We start from the raw sequence: 12,955 nt of genomic DNA, 5'->3' as shown, positions 1-12,955 counted from the left end.
AGAGATGTTTGCTCCGCGGCGCAGATCCCCGTTACAGGCACGCGCGGTCCCCACGTCGGTCGCGATACGAACGGCGCGGCGACAACGACGAAAGGTGCTTGCTGACTCAGCCCATAATCGGGCGTACGCAGCCTTAGATGTCCGAGCCAAACCGTTGTAACACCCCGGATTTCAATCGCTGCAGAGCATCATTTCTAAACGGTAACGCCGACCGGCTCCGCCGACCGCGCCGCACCTGACAGCGCGTCGATGTGCAGCAGGCAGCAGAGGAAATCCTCGAAGTCGATTCTCCTCTTGCCGCCAAGGTACCTGAGCAGGGTGTGCCTCTCCAGGTCCCCAGACACCGGGAGCCCTGGCAAAATGCACAAAGACAAAGATGTCCCCCACCCCCACCCCACCGCCGTGATAGCCTTTGAACAGACCGTCGGGGCGAGTGCTGTTAGCGAGTGGCACCTGTGAAGGCCGGCATTGCACACAAAGCAGCGGGGGGGGGGGGGGGTTGTAAACATCGCCACGAGGGAGACAGGTAGCCGGGCGTGCGTGCTGGCCGCCATTCTTTTGGCCACCATTCTTTTGACACCACTTGCTCCTACAGTCTGTGAAGGCTATACTGGGGGGATCTTTGTCCTCTGTGTGCGATGTTTCACTCCGCGTACCCGCTTTGTAGAGGCCCCGGTGCACGGATTGCAGAGACGGCGCCGCGTTGCTGTGGAGGCGGAATCTACGGTAGAGGTCCTGAAACGGAGCGCAAAAACGGAGCGAGCGTTGGACAATGTCGCGGTGTCGGAGGTGGGTACAAGTACACGGGACGACCAGGAACGCAGCACTATTTGTTATTGTTGTTGTTGTTGTCCTTCCCCCCCCCCGCCCCGCATCTCCCATGTTGCACTGTTGGCTATGTACGGTGCGAAAGAAGTTCAACACACGCGCGTACGGACATTGGCGTAAAGGTAAAGCCGCAGCCCTGCAATTGCCGGGTCACGTGACCGGCTGGCTGAAGGGCTTCCACTGAAGCGAGCTCGACGGGGGTGTTTGGGCCTTCCCCTTGCACCGCACACGGCAAGCCGATCGCCAAACGGCTGCTGCTGCACCCCCGCTTTGTAATGTTGGGTGGACCGAGATGATTGGTGGTGGTGGTGGTGGGGGGGGTTCTGCAGTGGTCTCGTGACGACTATCAGCTCAGGGGGGCGCGACAATCGGTCAGGTGGGCCCCCCCCCCCAAAATATTTGATTTTTGCCTCGTACGGTCGCACCTCGACGCTGTTTTCTCATCGCACCGTCACGTCACGTGTTTTGTTCTTTTTGCACTGTTGTTGAAAACATCTCTCATGGTGGTTGTCAAGGGGGGGCCCCCAACTCGTAGCTTTGGCCACCGGGTGGGAGGGGGGGCAAGGCACCCCCTGCCTGCCCCCCACGTTCGTTACAGCGCTACTGGGTTGGTGGCAGTTGGTGAGTGGGGGGGGGGGCACCCCCTGCCTGCCCCCCACGTTCGTTACAGCGCTACTGGGTTGGTGGCAGTTGGTGAGTGGGGGGGGGGCACCCCCTGCCTGCCCCCCACGTTCGTTACAGCGCTACTGGGTTGGTGGCAGTTGGTGAGTGGGGGGGGGGCACCCCCTGCCTGCCCCCCACGTTCGTTACAGCGCCACTGGGTTGATGGCAGTTGGTGAGTGGGGGGGGGCACCCCCTGCCTGCCCCCCACGTTCGTTACAGCGCTACTGGGTTGGTGGCAGTTGGTGAGTGGGGGGCAAGGCACCCCCTGCCTGCCCCCCACGTTCGTTACAGCGCTACTGGGTTGGTGGCAGTTGGTGAGTGGGGGGGGGGTGGTTGGGGGGTCTAGGGGGGGGCGTGTTTAAGAAACTTCCCCGCACCATTGCGGTGACATTGAGTACTCACGTGGATTTCCGTGAACTTGTGCGAGAGGATTTCAAACTCCCTTGACGCAAGTTTGCTTGCGACGCTTTTCTGGATGTACGAAAGCTCAGTGAAAATAAAACATCATAATAATCCACTTTAATCTGGCATCGCGGCGATGACAAAAGCGGAGCATGGTAATGCATTTTTAATTGAAAAGAGCTGAAACGATCACTAGTAATTATCACGCGCGCTCGCATGCGCTCACACGCTCGCGCGCGTTCGATGGCTGTGAACACGCCGCATATTTAGTTGATAACAAATCATTTTAAAAACTCATTTCAGACCTTAAAAGGAAAAAAAAACACTCGTCTGCCGTGGATAGATGTCAGTCACAAGCTAAAAAAAAACACAAAGTAGGAGCAAGGATTAAGGTTTGGTGGGGGCGACTGTTCATCCACGTTATTTCGCGATGGAAATTCACCCAGGGGAATACGATCTCCTACTTGTCGTGTCCTGCCACCACAGTCATAATGTTTTTCCAGTGCTGCACGAATGCACGTTGAACTTCTGTCGCGCACCGCACGTAGCCAACCGCGCTAATCGGAGGTGCGGGAAAGCTCATCGGTACGTGGTGATATAACCAGCAGTGGATAGACCATGATGCGCGATTTGCTGTGGCTCGGTCTGTAGCCCAGGCGAGGTCGTGCACTGTGTGCACAGTTGCTGCAGCGAGCCGTGGGACCGGATGGCCTCCACGGTCCGCGTCTGGCCACAGTCGCGCGGTGTGGCCTTGTTGGTGTGGCTGTGTTTGTGTGGCCGTGTCAGTGTGGCCGTGTCGGTGTGGCCAACACGGTCACACTAACACGCTGTGACCGTGTCGGTGTGGCCTTGTCGGTGTGGCCGTGTCGGTGTGGCCTTGTCGGTGTGGCCTTGTCGGTGTGGCCTTGTCGGTGTGGCCTTGTCGGTGTGGCCTTGTCGGTGTGGCCGTGTCGGTGTGGCCGTGTCGGTGTGGCCGTGTCGGTGTGGCCGTGTCGGTATGGCCGTGTCGGTGTGGCCGTGTTGCTGGGGCAGGACCACTTCCTTTGCACCTCTTCAGCTTCCCTCTCCCGTCCTGAGTGCGTGGGGAGGTTGAGCGAGTGAGTGGGAGACTGGGTTGGTGTGTGAGTGAGTGGGAGACTGGGTAGGTGAGTGAGAGTGTGTGGGTGAGTGAGTGAATGGGTGTGTGGGGTGAGGTGAGAGTGTAAGTCAATTGAGTGTCCCACATGCGCACGTTTATTCTAGAGCTGTCCACTCCCATCCATTCTCTGTGCCAGTGGCTACATCATGGAGTGAGATGCTGGCAGGCTGCTGGCCGGGCTGGCTTTAGAGTTCGTAATAGAAACAAATATCGTATTTGGCAGGTGATTAATTCATTTTGCAGAAGTGTCTCTTCTTATGAAGCTAACCCCTTTTTAAAAAAAAACTGTTTCTATATATATAGCCTTAGAGAGCATATGTTGTTGCTGTTGATGAAGAATTCGACTCGAAAGCTTGAATAACTTTTTGCCAAGAACACGCTGTTCAGCTGTCATGGACTGCGATCGCTTAACATTTACTGCACGATAATTTAATCCGCCACCCCCGCCCCCTCGCCCTGCCTCCAGTCTTGGTTATAAAAGGATACATTCAGGAGGATGATGATTTTTTGACAGGTTCCGGAGCTGAAGCTTTGCGATACGGTGGCGGGGTCTGCAGGAGGTGCGACCATTTAATTATCGGTTAACAGCTTTTGAGAATGTGCGACCGAAGCGAGACGACACACAAAGCTTTTTAAAATGAGAAATGAAAAACGAACCCGTTCCGTTGCGTGCGTGCGTGCGAGCGAGCGAGAGATGATGGATGATGGGATTGCAAACGTTACATTTCGAGGCGGCCTTGGATAATACGGCCTGCAGTTCGGCGGGTCCAATCGAGCGGTCCTAGACAATGCACAACACACGGGGCCGGGAATGCGAGCAGCCCTGTGAATGCATCCGGGCGGTCGGCACGCGACTTGGCGGGCAGAATCAAGCGAGAGGTGGCTGCTGCGACGACGGGGGTGGTGGTGGCGAGGCTTGCCTGGCTCGCGTGCTGCTGGAACAGCTCGCTCCACATGGCCCGCAGGAGATGCCCCTCGTGCTGCTCATGCTGCAAAACCGGCTGCATTCCAACCACAACAACAACCACAACAGCAACCACAACAACCACCACCACAATAACAACAACAACCACAACAACAAGAGCCCATCACAAAATCGTGATGAGCTTCATCCGTCAAAAACATGTTCACAAGTGCACTGTCACCAACTTATACGTACGTGTGTACGTTGAACTTCTTTCGCACCGTACATAGCCAACTGCGCTAATCGGAGTCGTGCGGGGAAGGTCAACAAACTAAACACAGAAAGCAGCAGTTCCAAAGAAATTCGTTTTCCTACGTACGTATACTACTGCAGAGTCGTTTGGCCAATAGCACTGCTGGACGTAGTCGTCCAGGACCCAAAGCAGCAGTGGTGAAGGTAACGTTACGTTGAGCAATCGCATAAAAAAAACTAAACGAAACTCTTTTTATTCTACCAGGCAAGGCCCGCTGAGCTATGCAGCTATTTTTTTCAGAAGCTACCTGGCCACAAGTGATAGCTCAACGACCGTGCCTTTGATCACGTGGGAATCTCAAGCAGCCAAATACTCTAAACGCGTGTTTCTAAATGTGGAGGGGAAAATAAACGGAGGACCCGGGGTGAAATCCGCGCGACCACGGGCAGAGAGAGACACGCAAACTCCAAATATACAGCAGGCGTCAGGGTCGGGATAAAACCGACGACCACCTGCATACCAGGCGAGGGAGTTAACATCTCATAGCCACCGTGGCGCCCGCTATCCTTGTACACGGTATACAGTCCTTGCGTTAATCCACTGCTGGATGAGGGCCTCCTAATACCGGTCCATGGAGGATATTTTTTTGTGCGTATTTCGTCACGGGTGGTCCCTGTGGGTTGGTGAAGCAGGGCAGCATGTACGTCACAGCACAGTACAGTACAACAATAGATTCCGTTGAACTGTAAAATAATGAATATAAGTTTGTCATCAAAATACCATCTTAAAATTATCTTTGGCACAAGCATATATGCAAGACGTTCATACAAGTGAAACCATTAAAGCATCCTCGCCCACTCACATTGGCCAGTGTTTGATTAATTATTAACCGCAACTCGGCAAGAAATTAGGTACGTCAAAAGCACTATGGCATTACTGTGTATATGTATGCGACATTTCATTAGGATATTAGAACACGTTTTACAAAAGGTCGTGGCCCACCTCGTACGGGGCTCCGCATTCTTGCAGCTCATCGGTTAACCTGAAAAGCAACGCACGCGGTGGCTGCAATTGACATGGGGTCGCCGGAGAAATACTAAAAAAGAAATCGCTATGGTCACACGCGGAATATAAAACAACGGCACAAATATCGACGTTGCGTTGTTCATTTTTTTCCCCCCATCGTAATTAATTTACTTCGAAAGAGAGAACCACACCGCGAGACGCGCCGGGTGGGGGGATGGGGGCATGGGAAGGGCAGCATGGGGGTGATGGAAGGGCAGCATGGGGGGATGGGGGGATGGGGGCATGGGGGGATGGGGGGGGGGCAGCGGAAGAAGAGGAAACGACCGCGTGGCGTCGTACTCGCTGCTGTCGCAGCTGCAGCAGAAGACGCGCAGCAGGAAGTCGGCCGCCTCGCCCGGCTACAGCGAGCAGGGGATGACGACGTAGCGGCCCGCGGGCAGCAGCAGCCGCTGGCTGACCTCGCGCAGCGCCTCGAAGCGCTCCAGCAGCGCCACGGGCACAGCGGCACGCAGCTCCTCCCGGGACAGCCGCCGCCCGCACGCCTGGGACACGGCGGCACCGACCGGCGTGGTGAAGTATGGTCAAACGACCCCCCGCCCGCACGTATGACGGACACAGTTTGGGGGGGAGGCCTTCATCCAACAACGACGACGACGACTTTCTCGCAGCTATAAACTGGAGCTCGTGTGCAGCAGTGCGTGTTGTTTGCGAAGATGAAGGTCGTGGATTCCCTGCAGCCTGGGCCAATGCCTTCCTGTGGACGTGGAGCCGTGCGCCGTATTGGAGCATCGTCGTGCGAGAGGGGGGTGAGCGGCGTGTGGGCAGAGTCGCCCCTTCTGCCCGTCGACCCAAGCTGCCATGTGTGTGCGCGTGTGAGTGTGTGCTGATGTGCGTGCGTGTGTGTGCTGGTGTGTGTGCGTGTGTGTGGTGTGTGTGTGCGCGTGTGTGTGTGCGCGCGCGTGTGTGTGCGTGTGTGTGTGCGTGCGCGTGTGTGCGTGTGTGTGTGTGTGCTGGTGTCTGTGTGTGTGTGTGCGTGTGTGTGCGTGCTCCGCGTTACCAACGTACCGCGGCGGGAACCTGCGGCACAACAACATCATCATCATCATCAATAACATCAACACAGTCAATTTGCAGACAATCCGCCCCTCTCCCGTCATTCGTTCCTCCACCATCAATAGTCAAAAGTAATTGTGAGACAACCCATTGGCCACACGGAGTCCTGGGAGTGCATCTTATCGGCTCGATCGGTTTCAACATTCAGTGTCTCATCAGCAAAGTCGGGCTCCCTTCAGCCAATGAACCGCCAGATCTTTATTATATATTAAACAAACAAATTCTACATTTCCAAAACATCATTCGTGTTTGATTATTTTTAAGTATAAAATTTCAGATAAGCGGTTAAAACGCGTTTTCTAATGGGTTAAACCACCACATCCACCTTCCTTTTGCACTCTTAAGTAACTGGCCGCTCGTGTCGCCTGCAAACTACAGCACCCGGAGGAGAATCGCCGCTCCCCACGGGCAGACGAACACTCGAGGGGAGCGAGGCTTGGCCGTGGGCTAACGAGCGCGCGATTTGAAGAACACATAACAAACAACAAGCTTGTATTTCGATTTAAAGTTTTCGTGACTGCAGGGATTCATCTTCTTGGTTCTTTCGGTAAAGTCACGTAGAATGGAAATAATAAAATAATAAAATTTAAACATAATAAAATAATTTACACGACGTTTCGGCCACAACGCAAGCAGCCGTCCTCAGGTGGGAGAGCAGGTCTGTCGAGTAGACAGTCTGTCTAGTACAGGGGTCGGCAACCTACGGCTCCGGAGCCGCATGCGGCTCTTTACGGGCTGCTTCTTGACGATATGTACGTGTGTACAGTATGTACTCAGATGCATTGCGGCTCTTGAAATACTGAATTTTGTACCGAATTGGAAAGAAATGGCTCTTCTTGTTATTTTGGTTGCCTGACCCCTGGTCTAGTAGAATGGAAATAATAAAATAATAAAAATAAAACATAATAAAATAATTCTCACGACGTTTCGGCCACAACGCAAGCAGCCGTCCTCAGGTGGAGAGCAGGTCTATCGAGTAGACAGTCTATCTAGTAGAATGGAAATAATAAAATAATAAAAATTTAACATAATAAAATAATTCTCACGACGTTTCGGCCACAACGCAAGCAGCCGTCCTCAGGTGGAGAGCAGGTCTGTCGAGTAGACAGAGTCTGTCTAGTAAAATGGAAATAATAAAATAATAAAAATAAAACATAATAAAATAATTCTCACGACGTTTCGGCCACAACGCAAGCAGCCGTCCTCAGGTGGAGAGCAGGTCTGTCGAATAGACAGAGTCTGTCTAGTAGAATGAAAATAATAAAATAATAAAATAAAACATAATAAAATCATTCTCACGACGTTTCGGCCACAACGCAAGCAGCCGTCCTCAGGTGGAGAGCAGGTCTGTCGAGTAGACAGAGTCTGTCTAGTAAAATGGAAATAATAAAATAATAAAAATAAAACATAATAAAATAATTCTCACGACGTTTCGGCCACAACGCAAGCAGCCGTCCTCAGGTGGAGAGCAGGTCTGTCGAGTAGACAGAGTCTGTCTAGTAAAATGGAAATAATAAAATAATAAAAATAAAACATAATAAAATAATTCTCACGACGTTTCGGCCACAACGCAAGCAGCCGTCCTCAGGTGGAGAGCAGGTCTGTCGAGTAGACAGACCTGCTCACCGCACCCAGGTACTCATTTTTATTATTTTATTATTTCAATTCTACGTGACTTTACCAGAAGAACAACCTTGTAATCTAGATTTGAAGCTTTCGTGACTGCAGGAATCCACACTCCTTGGTTCTTTCGGTAAAGTCACGTAGGTAGAAAATAACAAATCACGTTTCGATTGCAACACAAGCAATCATCATCAGGTGGGAAACCACAGCAATAAAACATTTTCTTGCTGTGGGTTTCCCACCTGATGATGATTGCTTGTGATGCAATCGAAACATCGTGATCTATTTAACTTAATACCTACGTGACTTTACAGAAAGAACCAAAGAGTAACAACTTTGATAATTGTTTTTTTACCCTTCTATCTGGCAACAAAACTGACACCTTTGTTACAAGGAGTCATGTTTGCATAGACCACAATACCTGCAGCCATAATGCAAACTGCTTACCCCGAGCTCTCATACTCTGATGGTGCATTGTCCTTGAGTTGTACGCCTTTTGGCGTCATCTGGTCCAACCCATGTGAGACTAGGGTGTGGACCAATCAACTTCAAGGACAGTGCATATATTATCAGAGTTATGTTTTTTGTTTGCATTATGGCTGCAGGTATTGTGGTTTATGCAAACATGACTCCTTGTAAAAAAAGTGTCAGTTTTGTTGCCAGACAGAAGGGTTAAAAAACCAATTATCATATTTTTTACTGGCAAATGAGGTTCCAATGGAGTAACAACCTTGTAGATGGCGAAGCCGATGGAGAACCAGGGCGCGCGGTTGCGCTGAGCGTCGCGCGGCTTCTGCATGAGCGACACGATGAGGCTGCAGAGCGCGGACTCGCCGTCGCCAGCGCCGCAACCGCAACCGCACAAACCATCACCCTCCTCCTGCTCCGCGTCCGCCTCGTGAAGATCCAGCAGGTACTGCGGGTTCTTCCAGAACGTCTCTGCGATGGAGATGGGGGCGAGAGAGAGAGGGGGGGGGGGGGATAGACACGGGAAAAGAAAGCCGGCTGGTGACATTTGATGGGAAATGTATTCAAGGTTCCCTCGCCTCCCCCGCCACCGCCACACCATCGCCCCCCCCCATCACCAACCCGCACTGACCAGCATGGTGAAGTATGGTCACACAGCTGACATCCAGCTGTGTGCTTACGGGGGGAGGGGGGGCGTTATGCATTGTCGCTTCAGAGTGGAGGCAGCCTCCTGTCTTTCATACTCGAGGTGTGTCCGCAATGCCCGACCGCCTTTGTCATCCTGGCGACGATGTTTACACACCGCACCCAGGTACTCATCTGAGTCGACCGAATGGGAGGCCCAAGACCGGTTCAGATAATCGTCACGGGTGTTTGCCGTGAGAGGTAATCGAACCCGGGTCGCCAGGTTCGTAGCGCAGCGTAGCGCTAACCGCTACACTACCGCTCCCCACACACAGGTACAGACACACACACAGATACAGACACACACACAGGTACAGACACACACACAGGTACAGACACACACACAGGTACAGACACACACACAGGTACAGACACACACACACAGGTACAGACACACACAGGTACAGACACGCACACAGGTACAGACACACACACACGGGTACAGACACACACACACAGGTACAGACACACACACACAGGTACAGACACACACACAGGTACAGACACACACACAGGTACAGACACAAACACACAGGTACAGACACACACACACAGGTACAGACACACACAGGTACAGACACACACACACGGGTACAGACACACACACACGGGTACAGACACACACACAGGTACAGACACACACACACACAGGTACAGACACACACACACAGGTACAGACACACACACACGGGTACAGGCACACACACAGGTACAGACACACACACGGGTACAGACACACACACAGGTACAGACACACACACACAGGTACAGACACACACACGGGTACAGACACACACACGGGTACAGACACACACACGGGTACAGACACACACACACAGGTACAGACACACACACACAGGTACAGACACACACACAGGTACAGACACACACACAGGTGCAGACACGCACACGGGTACAGACACACACACACGGGTACAGACACACACACACGGGTACAGACACACACACACGGGTACAGACACACACACAGGTACAGACACACACACAGATACAGACACACACACGGGTAGAGACACACACACAGGTACAGACACACACAGGTACAGACACACACACAGGTGCAGACACGCACACGGGTACAGACACACACACACGGGTACAGACACACACACGGGTACAGACACACACACAGGTACAGACACACACACAGATACAGACACACACACGGGTAGAGACACACACACAGGTACAGACACGCACACGGGTACAGACACACACACAGGTACAGACACACACACATAGGTACAGACACACACACAGGTACAGACACACACAGGTACAGACACGCACACAGGTACAGACACGCACACAGGTACAGACACGCACACAGGTATAGACACACACACAGGTACAGACACACACACACATTTACAGACACACGCACACAGGTACAGACACACATACATAGGTAAAGACACACACACAGGTACAGACACACACGGGTACGCACAGGGCCTGTGTGAGCAGTGGACCCACCTTTGCAGGTGCCCCCGGCAGAGTGGCCGGCCTGCCAGCTGCCCTGGTACATCGTGACGGTCCAGGTCTTGCGAGGGCCGTTCTGCACGTCGTCCGGCGTCAGGTGGCACACGTCCAGCCTCTTGAAGTGCCTCCTGAAGTCCTCCATGGACATCCTTTGGGAAGGGTAAAGGCGCGGCCCTTCAATTGCTCCACTCCGTGCCATCCGCTGCTGGGAAATCTCCCACCACGAGAAGAATCTCGAGACGGGTTGTTATTGTTGTTGTTGTTGTTTATGTCGCCTACTCTTCCACGCCGGCTGCACCGGACGACCTGCTGAAAGGTCAGAGTAGCCACCACACTTTGCCCAACCACCACACACGACCTGCCGCCGATCGACTAATTGTGGAGTGACCCGTGCATACTGCGGGGTGCACAGAAGCCGGGAGGGGTGGGGGGGGGGGGGGGGGGGGTGGGGGGGGGGGGGGGGGGGGGGGGGGGGTTAATAAACTTGCCCACGTTGTTTTGCAACCGCCGCGACAGGAGATCGAGCCGGCGGCAAGTCCACCGTGTGCTCGCCCCGTTACACCACGGAAGCCGGTGGAGGATCTGAGACCCCGGTAAGCGGAAACCCACCCCCCACGTGTGCCGTGCCGGTCTTCATAGGTGCCGCTCGCTAACATAAACACACCCACGTGGGTGTGCACAGGGAGCTTCATTACGCACACAGTAGGCGTGTTGGTGTGTAGGTGGGGGAGCGGTGGTGCAGCGGTTAGTACGCTGAGCTAGGAACCCGGCGACCTGAGTTATATTCTCGCTCACGGCTGTCACCAGTGACGATTTATCTGAACCGTTCCTGGACTATCCCTCGGCGGACTCAGCTGAAATCCGTCCCTGGTGTGGTGCGTAAACATCGCCACTGGGGAGTACAAAGGCGTCCGAGCCGAGTGCTGGCCACCCACCCCCTCGTGTGCCACGCCGGCCTTCAAAGGTGCTCGTTCACAGCACTTGTCCCCTGCAGTCTGTTAAGGCTATACGGGGCATCTTATGGGGGGAAGGGGGGGCAAATGTCTCACCAAAATTCGCCGTCTTCCAATTTCACCTGCAGCTTCCTCTTGGCGTCGCAGTCAACACATTTCCACACCGGTGAGCTGTGTAGGAGAAGACGTTGCCGTACACATGAGAGGCGTCTCCCGTCTGTGTCGGACATGAGTATCATCGGCCACGATCTATCCACTGCCGGATGAAGGCCTCCCCAAGCCGGCACCGTCTCTCACGGTCTCGTCGACGAGCAAACCCATCATCTTACGAGTGCGTCGCTGAAGCCTATGCCTAGAGATTTCACGTTTTTGGCAGCATGGCGATCATTCTGTGAGCGTGCCCCCTCTGATAAACCGAGGCTTCTTAAGATCCGACTGAATGATCACAGCCATTATTGATCTCCTGAACGAACTGACTTGCGTTCAGGGCCTTTATTCGTAACTAGGCGAGAGCCTATAGAGACCAAAATGAGACCTGGGCTTTAACAAGCCGGAAGCAAAAGAAAAATATAAGATATCAAAAACTACAAAAACAAGGCATGGTTTACAAACAGACAGAATTATAATCATACAAATAGCATTTATAGTAAGATATTATGTTTGAATAGGACTCCAGTAACCAACCCACACACTGACCAGCCCACACACTGTCCAGCGTGGTGAAGTATGGTCAAACAACTCTTCCTACCCCATGACTTGACACCTAATTCAGACATTAAAAAGCAACATCAGTTTTTTTTATTTACACATAGTTTTTTTTACTTAGTTATTTGGCAGGTTATATTCAATCACTGCAGCAGTGGCATAATATTATGACTACGCTTGTCAATCCAGATAAGCCTCGCCGAGTCTCAAGACTCATTATCAGGAGGGTCCTGCCTAGTTTTCACAGATGGGGGTGGGGGGGGGGTGGAGCGATGTTACTGCTGCTGCTGTGCGATCCCAATCAAGGACTGACTTGCAGGTAAATAGTTCATCATCGGGGGCGTTTGGCAGATGAACGTACGTCAAACTTCTTTCATGCCACGAAAAAATAAGAAGAGGTTTTACCCTCTTCTTATTCTTATCTTTGATACTGGCAAAAAAACGTCCCCACAGATATTATTTTGCACCGTATGCAGCCGACCAATACCAGTGGCGACTGTGTGTGTGTGTGCCTGTTATTGTGGGTCTGTGTGTGTTATAGTGTATGTGCGTTTTTAAATTGTGTGTGCAGCTGCCAGTCATCTCAAGTCGGCCAACCCACGGCACCTAGGTCTTTCCTGTGACCTCCTGTCAGCAATCCTTCGACACTTCACGTGGCCTCAAAGTGCACCTAGCCTGGCACAAGCACTGCG

The 12,955-nt window shown here is 52.7% G+C and overlaps 1 pseudogene; it reads right to left on the bottom strand.

Moving 5' to 3' along the window:
- Window positions 1–12,955, bottom strand: part of LOC133342347 (calpain-1 catalytic subunit-like) — a 33,231-nt pseudogene that overhangs the window by 2,787 nt on the left and 17,489 nt on the right.

This window comes from Lethenteron reissneri, chromosome 14 (genome assembly GCF_015708825.2).
Source record: "Lethenteron reissneri isolate LAM-NWPU_2019-01 chromosome 14, ASM1570882v1, whole genome shotgun sequence".
NCBI classification, from domain to species: domain Eukaryota; kingdom Metazoa; phylum Chordata; class Hyperoartia; order Petromyzontiformes; family Petromyzontidae; genus Lethenteron; species Lethenteron reissneri.
This window is presented reverse-complemented; position numbering and strand designations above follow the sequence as displayed.